At 34.2% G+C, this 13,175-nt stretch overlaps 1 long non-coding RNA gene across 1 annotated transcript in view; it reads right to left on the bottom strand.

Moving 5' to 3' along the window:
- Nucleotides 1–12,681, bottom strand: part of LOC140696873 (uncharacterized) — a 31,935-nt gene extending 19,254 nt beyond the window's left edge. The window contains exon 1 of the long non-coding RNA XR_012073469.1: nucleotides 12,639–12,681. This is a non-coding gene — a long non-coding RNA (uncharacterized lncRNA). The remainder of the gene's footprint in view (nucleotides 1–12,638) is intronic.
- Nucleotides 12,682–13,175: the final 494 nt, after the last annotated feature.

Raw genomic sequence — 13,175 nt, 5'->3', positions numbered from 1 at the left:
TTATTGGAAGGGAAGGAAGTTGAGGGCAGTATGTTGGCCTGTTTCTTTATTACCAAAGCATAGAGAGATCTTATGGCTTAAGATAATACATGGATTTAATGATTTTATATCCTATTGGTGGTTCACACAACAATTTTAAAACCTCAGAAAGCTCTGGGTGGAATAACATCTGACATAACTGGGCAGGCAGGACATAGCTTACAGACCCAGAAGATAAACAGATCCCCCAGAAGAACAATTACTGCCACTGCAACTAGGTTTCCTTAGGAAACACTTTTTCATTAAGAAAATAAAGTGAATCTAGTGCCTGAAAAATCCAGATGCTACACATGGCTCAGTGAACTGCACAACATTATACCACTACATTTTTTGTAAAGCTACTTCCACAAACACCAACTGCCTTAGAAAAATTGAGATGAGCAGCTAGGAAAAATGCCAGTCTTTCTGCTCAGAATGGGGCACAACTGGCTAGACTACAGTCGTACTGCCTGGATTGAAAATCCAACTCTGCCACCTTCAGTGTGACCACAAGCACAAGCACATTACATATCCTTCTGTGCCTCTTTTTCCTTCAATGAGACTGATCTGATAGATTTGCTGTGACAATGGAGGAATAGTGCATGATAAGATCCCTAAAAACTAGAGCCATTTTCCTCCTCTTCTCACTGTTCTACTCCTTCAGCTCACCCTTCTCCACTTTCTCCTCTGCTTCTTCCTCCTTTTTCTCATCCTTCTTCTTTATTCTGCTTCACCATAATTATTATTTAATTCCTTCAACAAATGTTCACTGAATACTCACTATGTGCCAGAATACTCTACTATGGCCTGGAATTACATCGATGAACAAAATACTGGCATATCTCATTTTATTTTGCTTCACTTTGCAGTGCTTTTCAGATACTGCTTTTTTTTACAAACTGAAGGTCTGTGACAACCCTACGTCAAGCAAGTCTATTGGCACCATTTTTCAACAGTATCTGTATATCTCATGTCTGTGTCACATTTTGTTAACTGTTGTAATATTTCAAACTTTTTTCATTATTATTACATTTGTTATGGTTATCTGTGATCAGTGACTTTTGAGGTTACTACTGCAAAAAAGATTAGGACTTGCTGAAGGCTCAGATGATGATTAGCATTTTTTAATTAATTTTTAATTAAGGTATATACATTGTTTTGATAGACACAATGCTATTATTGCACACTTAACAAACTACAGAATAGTGTAAACATAACTTTTATATGCACTGAGAAGCCAAAATAATTAATGTGACTCACTTTATTCTGATATTCACTTTATTGAAGTGGTCTGGAATCAAACTACTGCAATTACCTCCAAGATACTCCTGTATACATAATTCCTGAGCTCTTTGAGCTTACAAGAGCACAAAGTTTGCAAAGCTCTAGTTCAGAAGGAAAATGTTGAACAAATAAAAATATAAATATCTAAAAAGAGACTGTGGTAATTTCATTAAAAGAATACAGCAAGGAGCAAGAAAACAGAATGATGAGGATAATTATTCCAATGTGGAAGTAGGGGAAGGACTCCCAGAAGAACCGACAGCCAAGTGGAGCTATAAAAATTCCAAAATTTTGAAAGCATAAATATTATTTAATTTTCCAAAAACTGTCATCCAAAATTTACTTATTCCCAGTCAATTCAAACATCACTATTTCAAGTGCTTTACCACATATCATATACTTATCAGAATTTCTGTGCTGAAAAACAGAAAAATCTTTGCTTGGAGTATAAGATTGTTTCTATTGAAAAACAAGTTAACCAACTGAAAAGTGGTAAATTCCATTTAAAAAGTCAACAAAAAATTAAAACAGACCTTTAAATTAGTGTTACATGTTTTAGCTAAAATTACTGAACTAGTCTGTGAAGAAGACATAGCCTAAAGCTAAATTAACCAAATCTATAATCTTAAGGAAAAAAGACTTTAAATGAGAATCAAAAGGACAACTAATTATAGTTAATATTTATAACATCTGTCATGTAGATATTGCTAAAATGTTGTCTCAAGTGTCAGGGAAAGGTTCTTAGCAATTCCTGCTAATATACTATGGTAAGGTTAATTATAATTAGGCTATAAGACGGATAAAAACACCAGTTGGAAAGAGAGGAGTTGGAAAACTATAATGAGATTATACAAGTTTTGGAATGTGAGGTGAAACAGAAACAGTAAAAGAAAACAAGTTTGGATAAAACCAGTGGTCAAAATCAATAAAACAAAAAGAGAGATATGAGGTCTGATAGTTAAGTTAAGAGAACTGATTTCCTTTTAAGTCATCAGGTTGCCAAAATGCAGCATTTGGGAGAAGTGAGCCATGGTTCAGACTCACAACTTAGGGCAAGAAAAAATGAGAAATTTTAGGACCTGACTCTACTTGGTGGATGTCTTCACTGCCATGTTAACTGAAATATGCAAGAAAATGCCAAAATCACTGGCCTCACCTAAACGCCTTGACGTTCATGATTACTGGCATGTCAAGTACATAAGAGTGCAGCTAACATCATTTCATACAAAAACTTAAAATAGTAAAATTTTGATGGGTATGTTACAGGTAGCAGCTGAACCGAGGCCACTATCCACAGGGAAGAAAAATATAAATAGGTAATTATGCATCAGGTGTGATTATGTCACTTCTGTATTAGTAGCAGATGTAGTTTAAGCAAGACACATATTAGCTGCAAGAAGAGTACATAAAAATTTGCAAGATATTTTTTTCCCTACCATAAAAAGAAAAACATATGCAATTTAAATATACATGGGGAAACAAATATAAAGATAAGCACCAGTTGTTCTAATGAAGGTAGACATTAGCTTCAAAGTAAAAATGATTAGCTCAAACAACAAATGTGTGAAGTAGATGTACAGAATTCTTCTTGATATTTCCTAGGATACAAAGTCAATAAATGAATTTTTATATTTATATTCTGAATAGTTGCCCGAGTCTACAAGAAAGTTAGTTTTTCATTCTGTTATGAAGAAGTGTTGACCAATTTATATCTATATTCTGTGAGTGTTTCCTAAAAAATATCCAAATGAAGTATCTCTCATATTGCTGCTCTTAACATTTGACTCATTTTAATAACTCATTTGAATATTATTCCAGTTCAGTGCTATTTCTCATATTTAGTATCTTTTCCATTTACTAGACTTCTTTTTCTATGTCACCACTATATTCAGGCTTTTTTGACATGAGGCCAGTACATATGGCCACTTAAGAAAGACCGGAAAAGAATAAAATTAGTTATTGGATGAAATGTTCTACACTGGTTGTTTGGCAGTTATTAAAATAAGCATACAGATGTTTGCATGAACTGTTTTTTAACTTAAGTGAATAAAGGTTCCAGAATTCTATACATAAACATAAGATTCCTTTCTGCATTAGAGATACTGCATTGTACTATCACCTGGGTTTTAAGGCTTTAGTCTAATCCAAAAGAGCTGACAGTAGCACTAGGTATATGCCTGAGTTTTTTTAAACAGGCATCAAGCCATCTGCTTAAAAGTAAATTCAGAGTCCTGATGATGACAGCCTGAATTTCTAAACCAGGTATTCATTACTATCCATGGCAAGTCAGTACAGATAGTTAACCTAATGTGTGTTTTGAATAATGTCCCAAAATACTGTTATCCTCTTGTTTTCACCCTGAGTCTTGATTCCAAGGAAGGCAATAAGGTACAGTTCTTTCTATCTCAACCGTATTTGCTAAGATAGTAAAAACTGTAAGCATATCAAAACATTTAAAGATGCTTGCTTTAAGTCTACTTCAGAATGTTAAATATCATATAAAGATAGTCAAACATGAAAATTAGTACAGTAAAGAACTGATGTGCAATAGCAATTATATTACTTCAAAGAACTTCAGATCGTCTTTGCTTTTAATTTTTTGCAAATATACATATAGACAAACATACATACACATACATTTACAGACATACATTTTATTCATATATGTATATATACATTTAAATATACAGTTAATAAAAAGATGAAAGTTTGGGAGCCAATGTAATAAATTATTATACATATTATTATACATAATTATTTCATAATGAGTATAAGAATGAGAAGAACTTATGTTAAGCATTTACTGAATTAGCACATGGAAAGCCCTTAGAAAAGTGACTGATATCATCAATGAATGCTTGTTTGTTATTAGTGGTACTATTATGTATATCAGCCACCATGTTAATCAATTTACATGTGCCATTTCACTTTATTCTCTCAAAACCCTAAGAGGTAAATGCTATTATTATCTTCATTTTACAGGTGAGGATGGTGGGGCTCAGACAGGTGAATTCAACTAGTAAGTGTAAGAGCTATGTTCAAAACAAGGTCTTTCCAACTTCAGAATTCAAACTTCTAACAACCATAATATCATTCCTCTCCCATATTTCATCACTAGTGGTGACAGTCTCAGTAAACATTCCCCTATCTGATTTCAAATCATTTCTGCTTTCAGTCATGCTTCTTCCCTCCATTTAGTTATGTGACCATCTTTAATCCAAAAGGTCCGAGGCTTCCAAAATATATTAAATAGTGCCAGCATAAACAAAATAGATCCTGCACCTACTTCTCTTTTCCCTTCTATTCTTTTTTGGTTTAAATTTAATAAGGATTGTGTATTTCAAGAAGATTATGATTATATCTGCAAACTGAACCAACAAAGATGCTTCCTCTTATGAAAATGGTATAATACCAATTAAAAGGAAAGAGAAGGATCAAATAGTGAAAAAAACAACTATCACAGAACTGCACCTCTGGAAGAAACAACACAGATGAGTGATGACTTACACTATCTTCCTAGCTCCCAATGCAATATTCTTTCCACAAGAGCAAGGTGCTTAGTGAACCATAATAACTAACTGTACAGATGAAATTTCTCAAATTTCTGAAAATTATTTGCAAAGATGCTTAATTATTTTTTGTAAAACCAATATGCTGTCCTGGGTTCTGATTTCTGATTACCATTTTTCAATTTTTGTTCCTCTTTTTTTCTGTCCACTTATACTGCCTGTTTTACTTCAGTATGCGTGAATATTTCTGAACCCCAAATTTAAAGAGCATATAAAAGATTCCCTGGACCTTCCTTGGAAAGACATTAATGAAAAATAGGATCCTGTTTAATATAATTTGTCACTATTCAGCCCAAATCCTCCCTGATGGATTCCCATGAGGAAGTTGTCATGCACATTTACACATTTTTTTGTTTAATCTGCTCACCTAACCTTTAGAGAACTTAATTAAGTACTTCTAAAAGTAATAGCATATACTTCACAGAAATAGAATTTTCCATTAAAAGTTACCAAAACAAATGGATAAGAACTTGCATAGCTGTAACGAAAGACAAAGTGAAGATGCCAGCTAAAGGGAGATAAAGATGAAAAGAAAATTACTGTGTCATCAAAAAGATAATGAAGTTTAAAAGAAATAAAAAAGTTGAGACATTTTGTAGGATGTATAAAACAGTTTGACTAGAGCCAATAAAAAAGAAAGAAACTTTGGTGAGGAAAATGTCACTAATTAGATATTGTTAAAGCTGAAATGAACATTTTATTTTATGCTTTTATAGGCTAACATAATAAAAAAAAAAGATACTTAAACAAACAATATCTATTTTTTCCACAGATCAGGGTACAGATTGTACGACATTATCTCTACAGGAATACAACCTAATCATGTGGCGCTATGACACCATGAGGCAATGTGAAGATACATTTTAGAAAAGACCTTGAACTTGTATGCCGCATACAGAAGGAAGTAAATGCATTTTTGAATCCCTGGAAAGGATGAAAAGGAAAACTGCTAATATATATGCCCTTGAAAGTATTCTACAAAGAAACAAAAAACAATTCTATCCGACACTAACCTAAGATTAGTCTTATTACAGGCTAAAGTTGAAACTATTAATTGTCATAATATATCACCTTATATTTTCAAAATAGAATCTTATACCTCAAACAAGTAATGGTGAGATACCATTCATCATAATCAGACTGACAAAGGCAAAACTACTGCTAACACCTAGAGTAGGAAAGGGTATGGAGAACTCTAAGGCAGAGTTGGTGGTAAGAGAAAAAATGAACATCTTTGTGAAGAACAACATGACAACATGAGTGAAAAGTTAAGTGTAAATATTCTTTGACCCAACAACCTTACTCCTAGGAGCTCATTCTAAGTAGAGATTATATTAGGTTATAAAAACATATTCACAATGGTGGTGTTTGTAATAGAAAAAAAAATCCTGTATGTTTCATTGGTGAAATAAATCTCATAAAATGGAATAGTCAGTATCCTTTAATGATGTAAGCGCCATATTCATTAACACATCCTTAGGAGGTATTTTTAAGAAAAATAAAACTATATAGATAACGTGTCTGATATATGTATGTGTTTGTAAGTGTGCATGTGTGTGTGTGAAATTTTGTTTTATTTTTTCTTTCTTCCTTTATTATACCTTTTGCTATTATGTGCATTTTCTACTATGAGCATATATTTACCTTTCTAAACATATAAGTAAAAAATAAAAAGAAACCAGATATTGTATTGGATATATGGAATCAAGAAGCAGAGAGATGAAATGACCTGCTCCAAGTCTCACAGTTAGTTAACAACAGAACTAGTACTAAAGCTCATGTCACCACACTGCCTCTACCAGTATCCAAAGAATGATAGAAACGCTTGTGTTTGTTCCTCATTAACATGCATTAATATGCAGAATTACACTGGGCTATAATACTCTTCCATTTGAAAAACATCTAAGAAAAAAAAGTTGAAAAAGCGTAAAATAACCATAACATAAATTCTAGAGATCTCTACTAATTCAACTTTATATTTCACTCTTCGTGCCTATTATTTTAGCAAAACTTCATATATGCACATATGTCATGTAAGTTTTCAATAAAAAGTAAAACACAGAACACTAGAACGTATTTGTTTCTGAAAGAGACCTTAGTTTCATTTTCCAAACTCTTTTTAAAAATGAAGAAACTGAGGTGGGAAGGGACAGACTGGGATTTCAAAATGCAGAACAGCTAAACAAGATTATACTGTATAGCACAGGGAAATATATACAAGATCCTGTGGTAGCTCACAGTGGAAAAAATATGTGACAATGAATATACGTATGTTCATGTGTAACTGAAAAATTGTGCTCTACACTGGAATTTGATACAACATTGTAAAATGACTATAACTCAATAAAAAATGTTTAAAAAAATGAAGAAACTGAGAATCAAGTCTGATTTGCTTAAGCTCACAATAAAATAGAGTACCTTGTAAAACTGTAACTGTAATTGAAACAGCATTCAAAAGAGTATAGAAAGCATTGCATCTACCACTTGTGCATCTCATTCAAAAACAAATATTTATTAAGAACTTGAAGGAGAAGTTTAGCCTGCTAATGTTTATTGATGTCACACTTTCCTTTTGTAGACAGTCCCTTCTTATCTTTAAAATTTCTCGGCCTCCATATCAGCATCACAGAACACATGATCTGTCCACCTACAGAAAAATCACTCTAAGTTCCAGATGCAGATACTGAATTTTAAAAGAAAATAGTATATTACTGTAACATTTCAGCTAAGATTTTTTATCTGTGAGAATTTAGCCGATCGTGGCATACAAGCAAAATAATATGACAATTACCTACATTAATCAAGTTGAAATTTATAATTAAATTAAACAAAATTAAATTAAACAAAACCTAAATAAATTACTAGTAATACTACCTGATATTTAGTCAAAATCAGATCAAGAGGAGTGCTAAAAGCAAATTTCTGTCTTCTCAATTTTGCCCTGCTGATGGCCTAGTTACTCTAATATTGCCCAAATGTCAAAAAATTTAACTCTGATGTAGGAGGCTCAATGAAAACAGCATCAATACAAGAGGTTTCTCTGCCAGCACTGCACCTCAGTTGGACATTTTAGCCCAGGAAATCAGAAAGTCAGGTCAATGCTCACCTAATTAGTCATAAGACAACTCAGGAAAACAAACAAAAAAACAGGTTGAGAAATTAAACGTAGTATTTGTGGTTCACCAGGTAGAGTAAAGGACACTGAAAAGTTCTTCAAAAGTTTCCTAGGTACATACATCAGGGAACATAGGTGAATCCGTCCTCTGATTTCTCTAGAAGGGAGCACTACACATTCTTTAAGATGAATAAACTTCCTGGATCATGTTTCAGTCAGCTCAAGCTGCTATAACAAAATGTCATAGAATGGGTGCCTTAAACAACAGATATTTATTTTTCATCCTTCTGGAGACTGGGAAGTCCAAGATCAAGGTGCCAGTAGATCCATTTTCTGATGAGAGACCTCTTCCTAGTTTGTAGACAGCCATCTTTTCACTGTGTCCTCTCGTGACAGAGAGTGAGCAAGGTCTGGTCTCTTCCTCTTTTTATAAGGACACTAATGCCACCATGGTGCCCTCACATTCAGGACCTCATCATGATCTATTACCTCCCAAAAGCAACACCTCCAAATACCATCACATTGAGGGACAGGGCTTCAACATGTGAATTTAGGGGGCAGGGAAGAAACAAACATTCTTTTGGAATGCACTCTAAATCAGATATTGTATACTGATCACAGTGGTTTCCAGAGGCACAAAATATTTTTGGCTTGGGGAGAAGCTGGAAGGGAATGCAGAGGTTGCTCACTCCTAGGAGAATTAGCAAGGCAACAAGTGCTCACTTTCAAAGCAAACATCACCTACAGATGATACAATCACAGAGTATAATTCAAAGGACAACAGGAAGGCTTCTCAACTACAATTTCTTCCCACAATAATTCAAATAAGCATTAGGCTGAAAGTAAACATTCCAGGAAAGGATATGGGGGCAGTATGTGGAGTGATTACCAAATGTTTCAATTTAGCTGAATTATGATTACTCAAATGTCTTCCTCATAGTTAGCTAAATTTCACTTAGAAATTTTTGATGAAAGAATTGCGGAAAGAAAAGGAAATTTTAGATTGGGGGCACTACAGAGAAAGGAGGGCATGCACATAGAGCACTGGGTAGCCACAGGCAATAAGAACGCACGTATGTGAAGACAGAATCACAGATGACCATAGGAAATAGAAAAGGAAAACAGAAAGGTAGAAGGCCATGAACTTTCAGATTCTACTGATACTAGCCCAGCCACTTTCCTGCATTAAATGAAGAATAGCACTCACTGAACACTTGTCAAGAATCCAGCGCCCAGTACCCCTGAGATGCATGGTGGTGGAACAAAACCAGTAAGAGAGAGACAAAGGGGAGAGTATATTGGGAATCAGGAAATCTCAAAAGTAATCTGGTAATTTTAGTAGGTCATGCTTCTTCTCTGGGGCTTCATTTCCAAATTGTACTATCTCAAGCAAGGTTTCTCAACCTTGGCATTATTTACATTTTGAGCAAGATATTTCTGTGCTATAGGGACTGTCCTGTGCATTGTGGAATGTTTAGAAGCCTCTCTGGGCTGTATCCACCAGGTAAGACAGTTATGACAACCAAAAATGTCTCAAAACATTGTGAAAATACTCAAGAGAACAGAATCTCCCCAGTTGAGAACGACTGTCCTGCTACTTGTACCTATTTTCATTCAATAATTTTATGTTTAATATGGCAATATAACATAGAGTGAAGCAGTAAAGAGCACAGTGTCTGGAGTCAGAGTACCTGGATGAAATCTCTCTTTACCACTCAAAATTTACTTTTGACACCTTATTTAACTTATTTGTAAAAATGAGAATGGTAATACCTACCTCAAAGTGTTCAAGAGGAGATTCGTATACATGAAGTACCAAGAACAGCAACTTGCTTATTGCATGCAATTTTGTAAGTGTAGCTATTTGAATTATGATAGCCCTAATCCTTCACCTGGGACATTGGGCTGGTTCTCTGTTGACACATAGATGACTCTTCTGATTTGCTTCCCTGGGTTAACTGTACATGTCAAATCTGAGTATACACATATAATATGAATAGCTATTCTTTGGAGGAAATGGTGACTAGATTGTAAGCACCATGAGAATAGGAACCAATTGTATGCATTCATCTCTATACCTCTAAAACCCCAGCATAAGACCTGGTAGACCTGGTATATGGTAGGCATTCAAGAAACAGGTGCTGATGGGTAGATCAACTAATAGAGGAATGATGTAGCACACTGGTGTATTGCAGGTGTATTGCCTGAAATTCCAAAAAAGCCTAAAATAGTTGAAGATTAATTTATTATACCTATAATAGTATCTTTTATACCAAGAGATAAAGAAATTATATATAAAAAAATCATATCCATGCTTGAGAGTTGTATAGAACAGCATTACTCTGATATCAGAAGTAGTTATAAAAACAAACCCTTTAACCATATTTCTTGCAACACTGAGGAATCAATAAAAAGAATAAAAAATTAATTCATCTGTATCTGCAGCCTGCATCCAACTCTCCACTGATGCCATTAGATGCTTAAACTCCAGTGGAGCTACTCAAATATTCCCTGTGTGTGTGTGTGCATGTGTGTGTGCGTGTGTATGTGCGCATGTGTGTCCTTGCCAAACAGTTTTACAAAGGAAAATGGAAAAACTGAGAGAAGAAACTTGTGAAATATAATTCTCCCAGCAATAAGGGTTTTTATTGTCAATCTAAAAACAGCTGACACTGCCTGAAAGTAAAACCATAAAATTAAAATACAGCACACATCCTCCATTTGCCTGCACTTGAAGGAAATGAGAAGTTCTCACAATTGTTATGGCAGTTAATGTTACTAGATTTGGTACTTTTCAACAAAGGGAAAAGGGGGGAAAAGAATCTCCTGAGCTTTAGGATGCTATTTTGCTTTTCGAATTAAAATAGTTTAAGAAGCTATCCATTGAAAATACATCTTCATGATAAAAATGTAGTTCATCTTCTTCATAGTTCTTATTTGACAATCATTTTCTGCTAATTATAGGACAAGAGAAGCAATTATTGCACTAAAATTGTTGGAGTCATTTCCTTTTCTACTTTCAAAACTAAAATTCTTCAGAGTCAAAACTTTTGATTCCGTCTCCTATTGGTCTCTTCAAATATTCCATACCTTCACCACTTTTCTTAGACTTTGACTCTTCCTACCCCTGGAGAAACCTTTCTTCAGACTTCCCTGAAAAATACAGTCAACTAGGCATTAACTGCCTCAATGTCCTGCTTAAAATGTTATCTGTATTAAAGATCTTCCCAGATTAGCTACATCTTGTCTCATCCCCTTCTCAGGGACAGTGATCCATGAAATCTCCTTCCTACTCAAACCAATACCCTCTTCTTCTCAATGGACTCTTTTCTTCAAAACATAAATCTGCTCAAATTATTATAATCATAAAAAACATTTACTCTACAGGAACCTCTAGCTTCCTGGTGGCTATTGCCTATTTGTGCATCCCTCTGGAGTTATCTTAAAAGAGTAACTTGTGCTGTTTTTTGCTGGCTCAGCTCCAACATGGCTCTACCCATTCTAATGTAGCCTCTGATTTCATTCACTAAAGCCATTCTTGGGAAGATCAGCCCACATTTACATATACTATACATATAAATAATACCACATTTGCAAAATCTATATTCCTCATATAAAGATCCAAAACAATTAATCTGTATTTATTATCAGGTCTTCCTTCTCCCCAAACAAAGCTTTTTGGTTCCACCCCCTTGTTTCTCTTATCTTTCCTCTAAAGAGGGTTCTCTCTTCCAAATGGGTTTATTTGGGAATTTATGATGGAGGGTCAGGAAGAAAGAGGCAAGTGTGTATGATAAAAAGCAAAGGGCTAAATATGGTGGAGGAAATTAGGGAGAACATTTTTTAAGGGTGTCAAAAGAGCAGTTATACTGAGGGAAGCAAATGAGACAGAAAGTGAGAAAGTTAAGAAATGTAAATATGGTTATAAATTCCCCCATAATATTAGAAAAAAGGGGAAAACTAAGCTGTTTTGAGATTACTTTTAATTTTCCTTAAATAATATGTTTTTACTATAACAACAGTTCTCAGAGAATGGACAATTGTTGCACTTTGTTTACCTGACTTCTCATCATTTTACAAAGCTAATTAAACCATCCTTCTTGATGGTCTCTATTTTCTTGACTCCTATAGCTTTCTTGGACCTCATTTTACATCTCCAGCATCCTTATTAGTATCACACATGAACTTCTCTTCTTTCCTATACAAGGAAGTCCACTATTAGAGACTGACCTCAGTTCTTTCCCCTCTCTACCAAAGCCATCCCCACATTGCACTGAGAGGATACTTACTATGAGCTAAATTGTGTCCCCACAAAGTTCATATGTTAAGGTCTTAACTCCCAGTACCCTCAGACTGTGATTGTATTTGGAGATAAGGTCTTTAAAGAGATGATTAAGTTAAAATGACATCTTCAAGGTGGGCCTTATTTCAGTATTACTGGTGTCCTAAGAAGAAGAAATTCAGACACACAGAGAGCACAAAGGAAAGACCATGTGAGGACACAGCAAGCCAAAGAGAGAACGAAACCAAACCTGCTGACACCCTGATCTTGAACTAGCTAGCCTTTAAACTGTGAGAAAAAAAAAATTCATTGTTTAAGCCACTCAGTCCGTGGTATTTTGTTACAGCAGCCCTAGTAATACAATACTTACATGCTTTGGCATTAGCTCAAATAAAGATTAAGTCCTACTTAAGTCTGGTTCTGATTCTATATTCTAAAACAGAATTGCAACATATTAAAGCTGAAAATGGCTTAGATATCATTTAGTTGAGTTTTTCATTTTTCTGGGGGTCACTAGATTCCTTTTTAAAATTTATGAAAGCCAGAGTCTCTTCCTCAACATAGTGAACATGAAAACATATACATAACTTTTGCAATATTTTATTTTATTTCACTAGGAACTGATTTTCTCCATATAGGCAGAATACATATTTTGGAAAAAAAACACTTTGTGAATATATAACTCTCACCCACTTTTCAGGAAAAAAAAAGTAAAAGTCACTTCCTGAAATAAAACAAAAATGAATTGCATCATGCAAATAAAAAGAAAAACAAATAGAAAACTAATCTAGCTCAATAGTAAATTTTAATGAGAAACCTAATTTTAAAATTTTAACTTACTTTAACATGGCACTATCTTGGATATTCAATACATTTATGACTGTTGTAGTTTGGTGGCAAGAGGTAG

Source organism: Vicugna pacos, chromosome 6, assembly GCF_048564905.1.
Source record: "Vicugna pacos chromosome 6, VicPac4, whole genome shotgun sequence".
Taxonomy (NCBI): Eukaryota; Metazoa; Chordata; class Mammalia; order Artiodactyla; family Camelidae; genus Vicugna; species Vicugna pacos.
The sequence above is the reverse complement of the archived record's forward strand: the minus strand, read 5'-3'. Positions and strand labels throughout refer to the sequence as shown.